Genomic DNA, 20,127 nt, shown 5'->3' on the forward strand with positions numbered 1-20,127 from the left:
AAAGTGTCACCCTTCCCCAGAAATGCATATTTCAGGGATGATGGTAGTGGTTTGAGTTCAGGCTTAGGAGGCTTATCCTCCTCCTGAGGAATTTTCGAAAATTCCTTTGCCTCTTCTGGCTCTTCCTGATCAGTTTGAGCATCTTTGAAGATGTCCTCAAGCTCTGATTCTAGGCTTTCAGCTATATTGATCTCTTCTACCAGAGAGTCAATAATGTCAGCGTCCATGCAGTCCTCTGGTGTGTCTGGATGCTGCATAGCTTTTACAGCATTCAACTTGAACTCATCCTCATTGACTCTCAAGGTTACTTCCCCCTTTTGTACATCAATGAGAGTTCGTCCAGTTGCTAGGAAAGGTCTTCCTAGAATGAGAGTTGCATTTTTATGCTCCTCCATTTCCAGCACCACAAAGTCAGTTGGGAAGGCAAACGGCCCAACCTTGACAATCATGTCCTCTATTATGCCTGATGGGTGTTTAATGGAGCCATCAGCAAGTTGGAGGCATATCCTGGTTGGTTTGACTTCTCCAATCAACCCAAGCTTTCTGATAGTGGATGCAGGTATTAAATTAATACTTGCTCCAAGATCACATAAGGCTACCTTGGTGTAAGTGCCTTCCAATGTGCATGGTATCAGAAAGCTTCCAGGATCTTGAAGCTTTTCTGGTAAGCTTTTTAGAATGACTGCACTACATTCTTCAGTGAGAAACACTTTTTCAGTTTCTCTCCAATCCTTCTTATGACTTAAGATCTCTTTCATGAACTTAGCATAAGAAGGTATTTGCTCAAGTGCCTCTGCAAAAGGAATCTTTATTTCAAGAGTCCTTAAATAGTCTGCAAAGCGGGCAAATTACTTATCCTGTTCCGCTTTGCGGAGTTTCTGAGGATAAGGCATCTTGGCTTGATATTCTTCAACCTTAGATGCTGCAGGTTTATTCCTTACAGAAGTGGTTGAAGAAGCCTTGTTAGGGGGATAATCATCAGAACTCTCAGGTGCCTGATTCTCCTTGGGCGTTTGAACGCCAGGAGTGGATGAAGTTTGGGCGTTAAACGCCAACTTCTCCCCCTTTTCTGGCGTTTGAACGCCAGAACTGGGCAGGGAATGGGCGTTTAACACCAACTTTCCTTCCCTTTCTGGCGTTTGAACGCCAATAATATTCCTCTCTGGGCTCTTACTGTCCTCAGAGGGATTTTGAACAGTGGCTTGGTCATCCTCTGTCAACTGTTCCTTAATTGACTTCTTGCTCTTTTGAACAGTATTATTCAAGGTCTTTCCACTCCTCAATTGAACTGCTTGACACTCTTCTGTTATCTGTTTAGATATTTGTTGTTTTGCTTGACTCAACTGTAGTTCTATGCTTTTATTAGCAACTTTAGTTTCATTGAGCATCTCTTTAAATTCTGCTAACTGTTCTGTCATCATGAGTAGTTGTTGATTAAGCTCCATTACCTGTTCTTGAGGATTAGAGTCAGTGACTACTGTCATGACTTCCTCTTCTGGAGAGAACTCATTGCTAGAGTATAGATATTGGTTCCTAGCAACAGTGTCTATAAGCTCTTGAGCTTCTTCAATTGTCTTCCTCATGTGTATAGATCCACTAGCTGAGTGGTCTAAAGACATCTGAGCTTTTTCTGTAAGCCCATAGTAGAAAATGTCTAACTGGACCCACTCTGAAAACATTTCAGAGGGACATTTTCTTAGCATACCTCTATACCTCTCCCAGGCATTATAAAGGGATTCATTATCCTCTTGTTTAAAGCCTTGGATGTCCAGCCTTAGCTGTGTCATCCTCTTTGGAGGGTAAAAATGATTCAGGAATTTGTCTGATAACTGTTTCCATGTCTTTATGCTTGCTGTAGGTTGGTTATTTAACCACCTTTTAGCTTGATCTTTTACAGCAAATGGAAACAGTAATAGTCTGTAGACATCCTGATCCACCTCTTTATCATGTACTGTGTCAGCAATTTGTAAGAACTGTGCCAGAAACTCAGTAGGTTCTTCCTGTGGAAGACCGGAATACTGGCAATTTTGCTGCACTATGATAATGAGTTGAGGATTTAGCTCAAAGCTGCTTGCTTTGATGGGAGGTATACAGATGCTACTCCCATATGCAGCTGTAATGGGGTTAGCATAAGACCCCAGAGTCCTCTTGGACTGATTAATTCCACTTAAGTCCATAATGGACAAAAGGGAAATGAGAATGATTGCAAAGAGATAAATTTTGTTTATTTTTATTTTTTTTGAAATAACCGAAAAAAATAAAATATAATAAAACAAAATAAAAGGAAAATAAAATAAAATTCGAAAATTAAAAATAAAATAAGATCAAAGCAAATTGAGAACTGAATCAATTAGTGAAAAAAAAGATTTTGAAAACAGCAATTAAGAAGATATGATTGAAAAATTTTTATGAAAAAGATTTGATTCTTAAAAAGAGGAAAGAGAAAAACACAAAAAGACACCAAACTTAAAATTTTAGAAAATCAAACACTAATTTTTTTCGAAAATTTTAAAGGAAAAACACAAAGAGGACACCAAACTTAGAATTTTTATGAATCAAAAAGGGACTAAGACTATGCAAAAACGAAAATTTTAAAAGAAAAATAAAAGCATGCAATTGACACCAAACTTAGAATATGAAACTAGACTCAACTAAAAGACTCTAAACCAACAAAAATAAAACAGTCCTAATCTAAGCAACAAGATAAGCCGTCAGTTGTCCAAACTCGAACAATCCCCGGCAACGGCGCCAAAAACTTGGTGCACGAAATTGCAATCACACTTTTGCAATCCCGCACAACTAACCAGCAAGTGCACTGGGTCGTCCAAGTAATACCTTGCGTGAGCAAGGGTCGATCCCACGGAGATTGTCGGCTTGAAGCAAGCTATGGTTATCTTGTAAATCTTAGTCAGGATATCAGAAATTATCAGGATTGATTGTAAAAAGCAAAAGAACATGAAATAGGTACTTGTTCAGCAGTAATGGAGAATAGGTTGAGGCTTTGGAGATGCTCCATCTTCTGAATCTCTGCTTTCCTACTGTCTTCTTCATCAAACACGCAAGGCTCCTTCCATGGCAAGCTGTATGTAGGGTTTCACCGTTGTCAGTGGCTACCTCCCATCCTCTCAGTGAAAATGTTCCTATGCTCTGTCACAGCATGGCTAATCAGCTGTCGGTTCTCGGTCAGGCCGGAATAGAATCCATCGATCCTTTTGCGTCTGTCACTAACGCCCCGCCTGCTAGGAGTTTGAAGCACGTCACAGTCATTCAATCATTGAATCCTACTCAGAATACCACAGACAAGGTTTAGACCTTCCGGATTCTCTTGAATACCGCCATCAGTTCTAGCTTATACCACGAAGATTCTGGTTAAGGAATCCAAGAGATATCTACTCAATCTAAAGTAGAACAGAGGTGGTTGTCAGGCACATGTTCATAGTTGAGAATGATGATGAGTGTCACGGATCATCACATTCATCCGGATTAAGAGCAAGTGATATCTTAGAATGGAATCAAGCATGATTGAATAAGAAACAGTAGTAATTGCATTAATCCATCAAGACACAGCAGAGCTCCTCACCCCCAACCATGGGGTTTAGAGACTCATGCTGTGGAAAGTGTACAATGAAACGTGTAAAAATGTCATCAGGTCATAAGGTTCTGATTACAATGTAAAAAGGTCCTATAAGTAGTAAACTAGTATCCTAAGGTTTACAGAAATGAGTAAATGACAGAAAAATCCACTTCCTGGCCCACTTGGTGTGTGCTTGGGCTGAGCAATGAAGGAAATTCGTGTAGAGACCTTTTCTGGAGTTAAACGCCAGTTCTCATGCCAGTTTGGGCGTTTAACTCCAACTTTTATTCCAGTTCCGGCGTTTAACGCTGGAATTTCTGAGGCCGGATTGCTACGCGGGTTTGAGCCATCAAATCTTGGACAAAGTATGGACTATTATATATTGCTGGAAAGCCCAGGATGTCTACTTTCTAATGCCGTTGAGAGCGCGCCAATTGGGCTTCTGTAGCTCCAGAAGATCCACTTCGAGTGCAGGGAGGTCAGAATCCAACAGCATTTGCAGTCCTTTTCAGTCTCTGGATCAGATTTTTGCTCAGGACCCTCAATTTCAGTCAGAAAATACCTGAAATCACAGAAAAACACACAAACTCATAGTAAAGTGCAGAAAAGTGAATTTTAATTAAAAACTAATAAAAATATACTAAAAACTAACTAAAAGATACTAAAAACATACTAAAAACAATGCCAAAAAGCATACAAATTTTCCGCTCATCAGATTCCTTTGTGGTGGAATGTGGCATTGTTCGATATGCTCATAGGACTTGTGGGAGCTCGTCGGCCCAAGCTCCCTTTGCCTCCTATAATCTCCGTTTTAGCCCAGCCAATATAATTTTGTTGGCAGCTTTGGCTTGTCCATTGGCCTGGGGATGTTCTACAGAAGTGAATTGGTGTTTTATGTTCAGATCGGCCACCAACTTTCTGAAGCCTGCATCTGTGATTTGGGTGCCATTGTCTATGGTGATGGAGTATAGAACCCCAAATCTTGTGACAATATTTCTATATAAGAACTTTCGACTTCTTTGAGCAGTGGCGTTGTGGTGCACGAAATTGTGATTCATATGTTATTGCATTTTGTAAAATTCATTGCTTTTTCTTTCCCTGGCAATGGCGCAAAAACTTGGTGTCAATGCCATGGTTCACAACTTCGCATAACTAACCAGCAAGTGCACTGGGTCGTCCAAGTAATACCTTACGTGAGTAAGGGTCGATCCCACGGAGATTGTTGGTATGAAGCAAGCTATGGTCATCTTGTAAATCTCAGTCAGGTGAATAAAATTATGGAATTTGGAAAATCAAATATGTATAATTAAACAGAAAATAAAGATAGAGTTACTCATGTAATCCAATGGTGGGAATTTCAGATAGGTGCATGGAGATGCTGTGTTCCTTCCGGATCTCTACTTTCTTATTACATTCATCCAATTCTTCTTACTCCTTTCCATGGCAAGCTGTATGTAGGGCCTCACTGTTGTCAATGGCTACATCCCATCCACTCAGTGAAAAAGGTCCAAATGCTCTGTCACAGCACGGCTAATCATCTGTCGGTTCTCAATCAGGTTGGAGTAGAATCCCTTGATTCTTTTGCGTCTGTCACTAATGCCCAGCCTTCAGGAGTTTGAAGCTCGTCACAGTCATTCAATCCCGGAATCCTACTCGAAATACCACAGACAAGGTTAGACCTTCCAGATTCCCATGAATGCCGCCATCAATTCTAGCTTATACCACGAAGATTCTGATTAAGGAATCCAAGAGATATGCGCCCGGTCTAAGGTAGAACGGAAGTGGTTGTCAGTCACGCGCGTTCATAGGTGAGAATGATTATGAGTGTCACGGATCATCACATTCATCAAGTTGAAGTGCAACGAATATCTTAGAATAGGAATAAAGAGAATTGAATAGAAAATAATAGTAATTGTATTGAAACTTGAGGTACAGTAGAGCTCCACACCCTTAATCTATGGTGTGTAGAAACTCCACCGTTGAAAATACATAAGTGAATGGTTCAAGCATGGCCGAAAGGCCAGCCCCCATGATCTGAGAACTAATCGTCCCAAGATGTCTAATACACTAGTAAAAAGTTCTATTTATAATAAATTAGCTACTCGGGTTTACAGAAGTAAGTAATTGATGCATAAATCCACTTCCGGGGCCCACTTGGTGTATGTTTGGGCTGATCTTGATCTATCCACGAGCTGAGGCTTCTATTGGAGTTGAACGCCAAGTTGTAACATGTTTTGGGCATTCAACTCCGGGTCGTGATGTATTTCTGGCGTTTTACTCCAGACAGCAACATGGAATTGGCGTTGAGTGCCAATTTACGTCGTCAATTCCCGAATAAAGTATGGACTATTATATATTGCTGAAAGCTCTGGATGTCTACTTTCCAACGCCGTTAAGAGCACGCCATTTGGAGTTCTGTAGCTCCAGAAAATCCATTTCGAGTGCAGGGAAGTCAGATTCCAACAACATCAGCAGTCCTTTGTCAGCCTCCTATCAGAGTTTTGCTCAAGTCCCTCAATTTCAGCAAAAAATTATCTGAAATCACAGAAAAACACACAAACTCATAGTAAAGTCCAGAAATATAAATTTAACATAAAAACTAATGAAAACATCCCTAAAAGTAGCTTGAACTTACTAAAAACTACCTAAAAACAATGTCAAAAGTGTATAAATTATCCGCTCATCACGTTGGCTTAGGGTTCTGCCTCGTTCCACTTTGTGAAATAGTCTACCCCTATTATAAGGAATTTAACTTGTCCTTATACCTAGGGGAAGGGTCCGAGGAGGTCGAGTCCCCATTTTGCGAATGGCCAAGGTGAGGTTATGCTGATGAGTTCCTTTGACGGGGCGATGTGAAGGTTGGCATGTTTCTGACATGGTGGACATGTCTTTACAAACTCTGTGGCTTTCTTTTGTAGAGTTGGCCAAAAAATCCTGCCCGGAGTACTTTTTTGGTAAGTGCCTGTGCTCCAAGATGATTTTCACAGATGCCGCTGTGTACTTCTTCTAGAATATCCTTTATGTTGGAAGTCGACACACACTTTAACAATGGTATTGAAATCCCTCTTTTGTATAGGGTATTGTTTATGATAGTGTAGTATTGTGCTTCCTGTTTTAACCTCTTTGCCTCATTTTCATCTGTGAGGAGTGTTTCTGTTGAGGTAGTTAATTATGGAAGTCATCCATCCTTGATCCTGACCTGTTATGGCTAGGACTTTTTCTTCTTCCAAGATTGACGGGTTCTGTAGCATTTCTTGGATGAGGCTTCTATTGTTACCCCCTGGTTTGGTGCTAGCTAGTTTTGAGAGTACATCAGCTCGAGCGTTCTGTTCTCGGGGTATGTGGCGGACCTCATATTCCCCGAGTTGTCCGAGCTGTTCTCTGGTTTTGTCCAGGTACTTTTTCATGGTGGGATCTTTGGCTTGGTAGCTCCCTGCTATTTGTGAAGTGACTACTTGTGAGTCGCTGAAGATGATAAGCTTTTGAGCTCCAACCTTTCTAGCCAGCTTCAAACCAGCTAGTAGCGCCTCATATTCAGCTTGGTTGTTTGAGGCAGGGAACCCGAATTTGAGAGAAAGTTCAATTTGGGTTCCTTGGTCGCTTTCAATTATCACACCCGCGCCGCTTCCAATTTTATTTGAGGAACCGTCTACATAAAGATTTCATTCTGTAGGGATTTTCGGGGTGTCTGTAAATTGTGCAATGAAGTCGGCTAGATATTGCGATTTCATGGCTGTCCGAGCTTCATATTGAAGGTCGAATTCAGACAACTCGACTGCCCATTGCAAAATTCTGCCTACTAAGTCCGTTTTCTGCAAAATCCCTTTTATGGGTTGGTTGGTCCGAACCCTAATGATGTGAGCTTGCAAATATGGACGGAGTCATCGAGATGTTAGTATGAGAGCATATGCGAATTTTTCTATTTTTTGGTAATTCAGCTCGGATCCTTGTAATGCTTAGCTGATGAAGTATACAGGTTATTGCCCACTGTCGTCTTCTCGGACTAGTGCTGAGGCTACTGCCCGACTTCCTACTACGAGGTATAATATAGGTAGTTCTCCTTCCCGTGGCTAAGTTAGGATAGGTGGCTGTCCCAGGAATCTTTTGAAATCTTGGAAGGCCTGCTCACACTCCATTATCCATTCAAACCTCTTTCCCTTCCTTAGAGTGGCATAGAAGGGGAGAGATCTTATTGCTGATCCAGCTAGAAATCTGGACAAGGCTGCCAACTTTCCATTGAGTTGTTGTACTTCTTTGACATAAGTCGGGCTCTTCATGTCGAGTATGGCCCGGCATATATCCGAATTTGCCTCGATTCCTCTTTGTGTGAGCATAAAACCTAAGAATTTGCTAGCTTCTACTGCGAAGGTGCATTTTGCAGGATTAAGTTGCATGCCATGCCTTCTTATAGTGTCGAATACTTGGGTAAGGTCGGACAGCAACGTCTTTTCACTTTGTGTCCTTATTAACATGTCGTCCACATATACTTCCATGATTTTTCCGATGTGATCCGTAAAGACCTTATTCATTAATCTCTGATAAGTAGTTCCCGCGTTTTTAAGTCCAAAAGGCATGACGATGTAGCAGTAGTTTGCTTTTGGGGTTAAGAATGAGGTTTTTTCTTGGTCGGGTGGATACATCGGGATTTGATTGTATCCCGAATATGCGTCCATAAACGAGAGGTATTTATATCCGGAGGAGGCATCCACCAGAGCGTCGATACTTGGGAGTGGATAAGGATCTTTTGGGCAGGCTTTGTTGAGATCAGTGTAGTCGGTGCACAGCCGCCACTTCCCATTTGATTTTTTCACCAAGACAACGTTAGCTAGCCATAGTGGGTACTTGACTTCTCTTATGAATCATGCCTCCAGTAGAGCTTGAACCTGCTCTTCCACAACTTGGGATTGTTCTGGTCTGAGCTTTCTATATTTCTGTTGTACTGGTCAAGATCCTAGGTAGACTGCTAGCTTATGGCACATTAACTTGGGGTCTATGCCTGGCATGTCTGCAGCCTTCCATGCAAAGAGGTCGAAGTTATCTCGTAAGAACTATACGAGTGATTCTTTTATGTCTCCTTTTAGAATTGTACCGATATTGGTTGTTTTGTCCGGGATATCTCCGATATGGACTTTTTCTACTTCACCTTTGGGTTGTGGGCGGAGTTCTTCCCGCCTCTGAGCTCCACCGAGTTCGATTGTGTCAAATTCTTCTCCTCTGCCTCTGAGGTTTAAACTTTCGTTGTAGCAGCGGCACGCCGTCTTCTAGTCTGATTTTATTGTAGCTATTCCTTCTGCAGTTGGGAACTTCATGCATAGATGTGGAGTCGAGACTACTGCGCCAAGCTGATTCAATGTTGTTCGACCTATCAAGGCATTATAGGATGAACTTACGTCGACCACGATGTAGTCTATCTTGAGTGTTCTTGACTGGTTTCCTTTTCCAAAGGTCGTGTGTAGTGAGATGTATCCAAGTAGTTGAACTAGGGTGTTTCCCAGTCCGAATAGGCTGTTCGGATACCCTCTGAGTTCTTTATCTCCTAGGCCGAGTTTGTCGAAGGCAGTTTTGAATAAGATGTCGGCGGAGCTTCCTTGGTCTATCAGTGTGCGGTGGAGATTTATGTTTGCCAATACGATAGTGATGACCATAGGATTGTCGTGTCCTGAGATAATGCCGAATGCATCCTCTTTGGTAAAAGTAATTATGGGGATGTCAGGTGTTTCCTCTCTTCCCTCGACATGATATACATTTTTAAGATATCTTTTGCGAGATGATTTGGAGATCCTGCCTCCCCCAAATCCTCTGTGTATCATGTGGATGTGTCTCTCGGGTGTACGAGGTGGTCGTTTTGCCTGTCCGACATCTTCATCCCTTCTTTTTCTAGGATCGTCTGCTCGGCTCGCCAAATACCGATCTAATTTTCCTTCTCTTACCAGGTTTTTTATGATATTTTTTAGGTCGAAATATTCGTTGGTGGAATGTCCATAGATTCGATGATATTCACAATATTCTGACCGATTTCGTCCTTCTTTTTTGCTTTTGAGTGGTCGAGCTGGAGGTATCTTTTCAGTATGGCATACTTCTCTGTAGACATCCACGAGGGATACCCGAAGAGGGGTATAATTGTGGTATTTTTTATCTTTTCCCCATGTCGATCTTCTTTTTTCTTGGATTCTTTGTCCTTATCTCGGGAGGAGTAGGAGAATCCAGATTTTGAGGTCTCTCCTAGTCGAGAGTTTTTCTCCATGTTGATATACTTCTCTACTCGTTCTTGTACCTCACTAAGAGATGCGGGATACTTTTTCGATATGGATTGGCTAAAAGGCCCTTCTCGTAGGCCATTGATGAGGCCCATGATGGCTGCTTCTGTGGGCAGACTTTGTATGTCTAGACATGCCTTGTTGAATCTTTCCATGTAGCTGCGGAGACTTTTCCAATCTCCTTGTTTGATTCCTAATAGACTTGGAGCGTGCTTGGTTTTGTCTTTCTGGATAGAGAATCTGGCTAGAAACTTTTTGGCTAGGTCGTCGAAGCTTGAGATGGACCTAGGGGGTAGATTGTCGAACCACTTAATCGCCGTTTTTGTTAAGGTAGTCAGGAAGGCTTAACAGCGGACTGCGTCTGAGGCATCAGTGAGGTACATTCGACTTCTGAAATTACTGAGGTGATGTATGGGATCTGCCCAAGCCATATCCGGGAGTTTAAAGTCTTTTAGGATTTTGGTCTTCATGATCTCCTTGGTAAATGGATCTTGATCCTTGCGGGAGCTGTCCTCGTGAGTGGATCGAGTCACTTTGGCTTTGAGATCGGCTTCGAGTTTTTGGAGTTTGTCCTCCAATTCCCAGCGTCGCCTTACCTCCCTTTGTAGGTCCTTCCCAACTTCTCGCTGATGTTGGGCTTCTTCCTCAAGTTGTTTGAAACGATCTTCAAGCGTCTCAAGGGCTCCCAGGTCGATCTCGGATGAGATCTTCTGTACTTATCGGAGATGACATGTCCGGCTTGTGCGTGGCTGCCAAAGCTGTCGTGTCCGACTTGTTGGACTGGCAATGCTGTTGATCCTTCATCACCGGAGGGTGGTGGTACCTGCAAGGGACTCTGATGCTTAAGTTAGTAAAGGTATTAAGCAGGTTTTTGGTAGAATCAGAGTATGAGTTATACCTGGGTGCTCCAGTGTATTTATAATGGTATAGAGCGACCTTCTTAGATAAGATAAGTTAGTTATCTTTATCTTATCTTATCTTATATTTGAGTGAGGTCATCTTGTCTTCAAGGGAATCGCTCTTATCTCTATAGGCTTAGGCTGTCTTTGGATTTGGGTCGTGTTCCTCCATTGGGCCCTTTTTAGGCTTTTCCTGGTGATTTGGCCGAGCTATTTGAGGAGAGGTCGGATTGTCCTGTCCTGAAGAGATCGGTCGTCTTATTAGTAGAACATCCTGGATCGGACTGCTCGACCCAGGGTATGAAGAGTAACAGTGCTCAATAGATAAGATATAAGGTTATGGGAAGTCAAAGGCAATCCTAGAATTTCACATCGATACAAGATATTCAAGCTTAAAAAATATATAACTTAAACCATAAATAGGGTAATCTAAGGAATTTCTAACTAAACTAGTCACCGCTATCTCACAAGCTTCGCTAACCTATCCTCCATGCAATCCCATCGCCGCTGCCTACCGAGCCTCCTTAATCCCCGCAGAAAACACAGGTAATACAAACAAGTAAAGCATAAGTAATATACATATACAGCAAGTAAAATAAATAGCAAATAGGCATGTGATTTAGTTAGGCATAACAGAAGTTAAGGAAAGCAAACAAACATGTAGAAGATGCATATGATGAATGTTTGTCCTATTGGCTGTGATATCACGTTGTCGGTTATAAGCTGCCAATCCGACATATCCTTTCGGATGTAGCCTTTCTACCACGCCAGGGATATAGTGTCATGCACACTATCATGCGCATCACAGGGATATAATGCCCTGCAGACTCATGCGGCAGAGAAGGTTATGCGAGCGGAACACTACCTCAACCCTCACATCATAATTCATCCCAGGGACGGATTTATGTTATAGGGTGCGGGGGCAAGCGCCCCCACTACAATTTGAAATTTTTTTGAGTAATATATGATAATAATATTTATTTGTCCCACTAAATTATTAAATTTGACCCCACAATAATTTTTTACTCAACTTTTGGTACATAATAATTAATTTAAGAATTTTATATTAGATGTCTATTAGAATAATTAATTATCAATTTAAATGAGATTAGTGTTCTTTCTTAGAAATCAACTTGAAAGAGTATTATTTATCTTCTTTTAAAATTAGTTTTTTTTTCATAGCAACTACATTAATTGAAAGAACTTTCTCAATTATGAATATTGGTAAGAGTTGATTTCTAATTGTATAAAAAGTAAATTTTAAATAATTGTTTAGTTATATATATATATATATATATATATATATATATATATATATATATATATATATATATAAAGATGTTTTGATTGTATTGTTAAGAAAAAGATTTCTCAATTTTTTTAAAATAAAAATCTAAAAAATAGAATTTTAAATTATATGTTAACGTTTAAATTACTATTTTAGTATTTTAATTTGTAAATTAGATATTTCAGAGATTAATCATATTTTACAATAACAAAATATAATTATAATAATCATGCTATATGTTCGTAAAAAAGAACTACCTGTATAGAATACATATTGAAATACAAAATACACATTGAAAATAAATTAAAAAATACATGTATGTACACATATACATAATAGTTAATAGATAATTTAATAGCTAATTTTTATATACACATAATAATTTTATTATAAAAGTTATTATTATATTATATATATTTTGCCCCCACTATCAAAATTTTCTGGATCCGTCACTGATTCATCCCAGGGATATAGTGCCCTCACACTATCGTTCTAAGGATATATTGCCTAGCACACTTCCAATATCCAACAAGTTCATCATTCTTTTTCAAGTTCCAAACTCATCACAACCATCATCAGTTTTCAATTTCTCAAATTCATCATAATCATTCTCGATTCTCAAAATCTCCTCAAAGTAATACTTCATACCTCCTCATACATTAATTTCATTTACAACTCTCTCAAACTTAAGTCACCCACTCTAGACTCATAATAGAAATATCAAATTTTAAGTCATCTAACTCATCCTCAATAGTCTCAAGGCCTAGTCACTAGTTATAAGCTTTAAATAGTAATTAAGGAAGTTTAAAAAGCTAGAGAGACCATTAAAGTGTTTTTTAAAAATTAAGTTTTCAGCAAAACATGGGTCATGAGTACGCATGCCCCCTGCCCGTGTATGCATAGTTGTAAAACTGGGTGGTTGCGTACGCGACACCACGCCCGCATACGCGAGTGTCCCAAACTGAATGGAATTCCTGCGTCGCGTGGTAAATTCTTGCGTACGCATGCCACCAAATCACGTTCCCGCGTATTCATACTAGTGCCTGCGTATGCGAAAGCACTTGGCAGTGGCCAATGCTCGCATCACGCGCATAGGTCCACGTACGCATGCTGTGACAGACTTAGAAAATTTTCAAAAGCTGCAGAATTTTGATTTCATATCGAACTTCAAACGCCCATAACGTTTTTGGTTTAAAATATTTTCCATCTGTTCTCCGAACGTCTTAAGGCTCTCGGACGTAAATTTCATTTAAATTAAGTTTAATCTGAATTGGTAGTCCAGAAGCCAAGTTATGTCTTGTCAAAGTTCATTAAAAACAAGGTTTTACCAAATATTATAAAAGCCTCTAGTTTTCCAAACTCCAAAATCGAACCAACTTAAACATACATCAAAACAACCCAAAATCATCACAAAATATTACTACTCACTATACTTTACTCCTCAAATACACTTCAAGTATATCCACACCTAGTTCACTCAATTTCCCAGCTCTTCCACTCATAGTTCAACGAAACTAACAACTCAAACTGAGATTTCAATCTCAACAATTTGCACAAACTCAACTCATCATAAGCACCATTCATCACATATCAACACATATTCTCATCTACATCCATTCCCATCAATATTCACCATCATCATTTATAATCATCAAAACAATAATAATTATCAACAACCATCATAAATTCATCACAATCTACCTCAATACACACAATTTATTCAATCTCCATCAATATGCATATACTACAAAGTACAAACACAATTCAAACAACCATATATCCAATTCAATCCTATCCTATGGTTCACTAACCTAAGTTTTACAAAACGTTACATATTACTTAAAGGAAACCAAAATCATACCTTAGCCGATTCTCAACATGCTCAAAACACCAAAACAAGGTCACCAAGTTTAGTTCAAAAGCTTCAAAATCAATCTCAAAGCTCTAAGCAGCCAAAACAACTACAACAAACACCAAACCTCAATCTAATCATCATATAATATACCAAAGATCAACACTATGGCTAACCAAAATATTATACCACAAGAGTTTGAAGAGACTTATCTTACCCAACGATATTAAGGACAAAATCCAACAATAATCCAATGCTAGATCACACTTAAACAACCAAAATCACAAAATCTACTCAATAATTATAACCAAAAATGCAAAACTGTTAGGACAAGAAACTGGAGCATGGATTTCGAGATTTTCACCATTTTGTTTAGATAGAATCAAATAGCTCAACTAGAGCTTCGCGTGGCCGCAAACAACATGCAAATCAGAGCACCGTAACTCAAGTTATATGAAAGTGAATAGTGCAAACCCTTACCTCCTCTCTTCTCGCTTCAGCAGCGCCCCTTTCTTGTTTTAGGGTTTGAAATAAGCTGAAATGCTCATTAGTTGTGTTTATATATGTTGGGCTTGGGCCCAACTTGGGATCGGTCCAACCCGTTAGCATTTTAGGTTTGTTTGACCCAACTTTGGACTAAAATCTTTAAGATTAGTACCCAGTTTTCAATTCTATTTTTTGTCTTTCCAAATTAATAAATTCAATTTTCAAAATATATTTTTTTCATACGTGGTACTGGATAAACTAAAGTCGGTACTGTCGGCTAAAGTACCGGTACGCGTTTTTACAAAACTTTTTGCAGAAAGATACATTTTCCCATTTAGAAAAATCTACTGAATTTAAATTTTACCTTTATATTTTTTTAATTATTATTTCTAAATTTTTAAAACTTATTCTGGAAAATTAAATTATTATTATATTTTATCTATGTGGTTAGCTCGATTTCGGTTCTTACACAGGTCGTATAGGGGAGTTATCAAATGAAGCCTGCTTTGAGTAGGCTCTTGACTTACTTTCTGACCTCGGCTACTCGATCTAAAGATATCTTTCTTCTTCTTTGTTCCACTAGCTTGGCCTTAGGGTCTACGGCTAGCCGGTGGAACATTAGTTCTAGGTCTATTCCCGGCATGTCGACCATGATAAAGGCGAATAGATCTCTGTTTTGCCTTAGGAGCTCCACAAGTTCACCCTTTAGGATGAAGGATAAGTTTTTATTGATGAATGTGAATTCCTCCTTGGTCTGTCCTATTTGTAACTTTTCCATGTCTCCTTCTGGTTCCGGTCTTTGCTGGTCGTCTTGTCGTGCATCAAGGTCGGCTAGGAAAATCCCTGCCACATCTCGGGATCGCTTCCGGAGAGCTAGACTGGGGTTGTCACATTCTACTATGACTTTACGGTCACCATGTATGGTGTCGTCGTCGGCTTGGAACTTCATGATAAGGAACTTGGTGAATATGATGGTGGACAGGTCGTTGATCGTCTTCCTTTCTAGGATAATGTTATAGGTTGTAGAATCTTTGAGGACCACAAACTCGGAAAGGATGATTTTCCTCTGTCTTCTGGTTCTGATGGTTACTGGTAACACTATGGAGCCGTCCGATTTGAGGAAGTTATATGGTCACCCCGTTGTGATGGCTTTGCAGATTTTGGTTTTGGGGGCCTAGCTTATCGAAGGCTCCTCTAAAGAGGATGTTAAAGTCAGCCCTAGTGTCGATGAACATTCTTTTCACTAGTTCGGTCCTGACTTTTGCTAAGATGATGAAGGGAGTGCCTTCTGCCGGGATGCCGTGTTGGTAGTCATCGGGGGAGAACATGATTGCTGTTGGAGAGGGAGAAGTTGATGCTTGGCTTTTTACAGCTAGGACTCTCAGATCTTTTTTTATTGCAAATCTTGACTTTTCCAGCGCGTCTCTTCCCGTGATTATGTTTAAGGGTCAGCTTACGGGCTTTTTTGGGGTGCCTGTCATATCGTTCCGGAATTGCGTCCTTCCCGATTTTGTGACCTTCTTCTTTCAATTTTCCTGGGCTATGGGATGATTTTGGCAAACTTGGAGAGTTTGCCATCTTGGATGGCTTGTTCGAGAGCATTATTCATAACAAAGCAATCTTGGGTTTTATGTTTGTATCCTTGGTTGTGTTCGTAGTATAGACTCTTGTTGCTGCCTGTACGTTCCTTTAGTTATCGTGCATTCGGAAGGATACCTCACTTTACTATCTGGTGATAGATCTCTGTGATTGGGACTGGCAGAGATGTGTAGTTTATGAAATTTCCTACCCTAGGTGGCCGGTTGGTGGAGGCGAGATTGAAGTGCTCCTTTGGGGTTTCTTTGAGTGGGGGGTTACTATGTGGTGTCGTGTTAGCATGATGCCGTTTATTGGCAGCCACGACTTGGCTCACTTCTTCATTGTTTATGTATTTCCTTGCCATGTTTTGAATCTTTTGTATTATCCACACCGGTTTGGTTGTTAGGTACTTCTAAATGTCTTTATTCATGAGTCCGTTGGTTAGCTAGAGGCTGGCCAGGGAATCTGTGAGCCTGTTGACCATTAGGCACTTGTCGTTGAACCTGTTGAGGTACTTCCTCGTGGGTTTGTCTAGTCTTTGGGTGACTTCCAGTAGGCTGATCGAGTATTTTGCTTTGGCGATCCTAGTGGTGAATTGTGCATGAACTTCCTGGAGATATCATCAAAAACCGTGATTGAGCCATTCGGGAGAGCGTAAAACCACTTGATTGTATCGGTGGCTCCTTCCAGGTTCATTTTGGCTTCGAAGGCTGTCAGGTGTTCCTGGGGTCTGTCGTACAGTCATATTTCATTTTGGTTGGATTGTCAAAGCCTTTTGGTAGTTTGGCCTTTAGGATCTTCTCGGTGAATGGGGTGGCTCCTATTATGACGTGTTCACTCCTTGTCTGTTTGGGATCTTGGCGGTGCCTCCCGTCCTCATTGTGTCATTGGTGTTCTGGTTCGTGAGAGGCACTACAATTTTGGTGTTTGCTATGACGTCGGTCAAGTGATTTTTTGTTCCCGGTTTCTCGCATGATCAGCTACGGGAGGTTGCTTAACTCGTGTGTTCTAGATGGTACCGCTCTTTGGAAGCGATCTGACCTTCTAGGATTTGTAGCCTTTCGAACAGTTCATGAATTAGTTTGATGGCCTTTTCTCCTAGGCCATCGGTATTTTTAGGAATCCCGTCTTCCCATGCTCGTTGTTCTTCAGAGATTGATTGGCGATGCACTGCACTGGTTACTTTCCTGCTGCTTGGTGGGGGTATCGTTTTATGTTTTTTGAGTCGAATTCGGTGGGTTGGGTTCATGGTGATGACTCGAGGATCGCTCCTCAAATTCCTTCGTCATGTCATCAAGGCTTGGCTGGTCTTCATAGACGACCCAATGTACTAGATGCTTCTCATACGGGTTGTGAGAGGAAACGAGGTTATTAAAAAATGTTTCCTTTACTTGCTGCATCAAAAACCAAATCACAAGCTTCTAATAAAAAATGAGCCATTCTTCTAAGATTTAAAATATGAATACCTTTACGTTTTGTAGATATATAAGGTGTCATTCTGGGATTCCATTTTCTAGTACCATGGCCAAAATGAACTCCCGCTTCCATCATCTGTTCCAACATTATGTTCCGGTATCTTTTTTGTCATTGATCCCTACAAAAAAGAGATAGAGTATCCTTAAATAAGAAAAGCTTTGTTCCGATGGAATCTTCTTTTTTAGTGAAGATTGTCTCTTGATACATGGTCAGACCATTCAATTAGGCCGGTCTTAATGGCGATGGGTCGAACTTCTGGAGCGGCAGGTGGTAGTACCTGCAAAGACACTCTGACACTCAAGTCAGAATGGATTTGAGAGGTCTATGTGAGGGTTAGGAATAAGTGTCGTACTTGAAATAGCCCTTGGCTCCTTTTATATAGTTTGCTATTGTTATCTTATCTCATCTTATTAGCTAAGATAAGAAAAGTATTTGAATTTGAATATCAGTTAGGTGGTCAGGCTTGCTGGGCTGATTCAGATCGCGACTATAGCCTAGGCTCCGGTATCTGGGTTGTAGCTGATTCAAGGGGGACCCAGGTCTGGAATAGTAACCATTAAAAATTTTACAAATGAAGAACAAAAAATAATTTCTGAACATTGAAGAATGAGGAATGAACACTAAGCAATGAGCAATAAAGATTGTCAATATGATTTCTGAACAAAAAAAAATGAAGAACTAAAGTAGTAAACAGAGCTAAAGCTAATCATTTAGTATTTTAATATGATGACTGAAAAAAATGAAAAAAAAAAAAGACGAGGCATGACAAACGAGCAGCCATGACCTTCGAGGGACGAGCACGACAGTGACCAAGCTACGAGCAAGACGAAGGACGGCGAGCAAGGCGCGACTGAGCAGCGAGAAGAATAGACTAGGAATATGGGAATGAGGAGAGAAGTTGGAGCATGACGAACAGACGAAGTTCTTGGGCGCGGCGGATGGCGGCAGTGAGAAGAATGGTTGCGGCGATGGAGGAGGCTAGGATTTTTTGGGGGGAAGAAGAAGAACCTTGATTTTTTGAGCGGGAAGTGAAGAGAAAGTGAGAAATTAAGAGTGATGACTGATGAGACAAAGACATTTCCCTTTCTTTTCTAGCAAACGACGTCGTTTTCTTTCAACCGGCCGGTTCTCAATTTGGGTAAAAAATCGACCAATTCAACGATTTTTTTACTGGTTTTTTAATTAGCGATTTTTCACTGGTTTGGTTCCCCGTTGCCACTTGGAAGTACACACAACCTGGGGACTTAAGATGGCATTCGTGGTAGACAATGGAGAAAGGACCAAATGAGTCATTGCTTCCACCTACTCTTGATCTTCCAAAATGCTAAAGCTTCACATACAAAGAGACAATCATATGCTGATGTCATGGCCTTAAAAGATAGATATCATCAAACTTGTTTAATTTGTGGCAGTTGGTGAACTTCTATTTTATTTGTAGCACAAATCAATAAAAAAATATATTGCTTTTAGATAGAAAAATTCATACGTTTCTTTTTCTTCTTTCCTTTTTTAGTTAAGTTTAGGATATATATAATGTAATTTTCGAGTGCATAAAAAATTGTATGTACTTGTTAAGAATTAAAATTGGTATTGATAATATAATAGTCTTCTTCGATATATCCTTGCCCTACATGTGTATACTCATATGAAAATATCTAATCTAATGAATAACCATTTGAAATCAAAGTAGGGTATATCCTAAACATGCAAAAGTTAATGCATGGGTTAAGTACGATTTTGGTTCCTAAGGTAGGAGTTGAAAATTTTTTTTATCTTCGACCTTTTTTTTTTCCTAGAAAATGGTCCCGAAGGTTTAACTTAATTTTAAAATCGTCCTTTTTCCAAAATTTTAATTTTTATTCCAAAAATATCCCTAATTAAAAAAAGGAAACTGGTTAAGGGGGAAGGGGGGAGCTTCGTAGGGGGGTCGCCGCTGCCACCGCCGTTGTCGCTCCTCATCGTTCGGTCACACTAACGGGAGACGGGAGGGGTTCCAGATCTCACAATGTTGCTGCTTCTACTTTCTGTTTTTGTTTTTTGTGCTTTTGCTTTCTTCTTCTACTTCTGCTTCTTTTTTGCTTTTGTTGTTGTTGTTGTTGATTCACCATTCACCATTGTTGTTGTTGTTTTATTGTTGTTGTTGATTTATCATTGTTGTTCACCATTGTTGATGTTGTTGATTCTACTTCCTGCTTCTGTTTTTCTTTCTGCCTCTAAACTTTTGGGACCATTTTGTAACAAAAAAAGGCTGCCCTTACCTTAGAGAGACCAAAATTATACTTAGCCCTTAATGTATATTGACCTTTTAAAGGTTAAAGTAAAGGAATTCGCGCCAGGTAGGGGTCGAACCTACGGCCTTCTGCTTAGGAAACAGACGCTCTATCCACTGAGCTACAGGCGCTAAACAAACACCCTGTATTCATTCATTTATTTGTTTTATTATTAAGTTTAATTTCAACGTAAGATCTCATGCATATATACTATATGAATCTCTTATCAATGAAGTGAATGAACTGTGTACGTTATGATTACCCAACTAAATAAAGTTTGAAAAAGATTTAAATGGAAGAGTAACTTAATCCCCAATCAGGGACATGTATATGAATTCAGCAACTATACAAATTAGACCAAAATTGTAGTAATATAAACATGAAAGGTTAATTGTGGGAATTAAGTACTAAGGCAGTATTATTATACACAACTAAAATTCATTAAAC

General features: G+C 39.9%; 1 non-coding gene across 1 annotated transcript; it reads right to left on the minus strand.

The window, feature by feature from the left end:
- Positions 1-19,738: 19,738 nt before the first annotated feature.
- On the minus strand, positions 19,739-19,811 carry TRNAR-CCU (transfer RNA arginine (anticodon CCU)). Its single transcript has one exon. It is a non-coding gene; the product is annotated as a tRNA-Arg (tRNA).
- Between the last annotated feature and the right edge of the window lie 316 nt (positions 19,812-20,127).

This window comes from Arachis stenosperma, chromosome 7 (genome assembly GCF_014773155.1).
Source record: "Arachis stenosperma cultivar V10309 chromosome 7, arast.V10309.gnm1.PFL2, whole genome shotgun sequence".
NCBI classification, from domain to species: domain Eukaryota; kingdom Viridiplantae; phylum Streptophyta; class Magnoliopsida; order Fabales; family Fabaceae; genus Arachis; species Arachis stenosperma.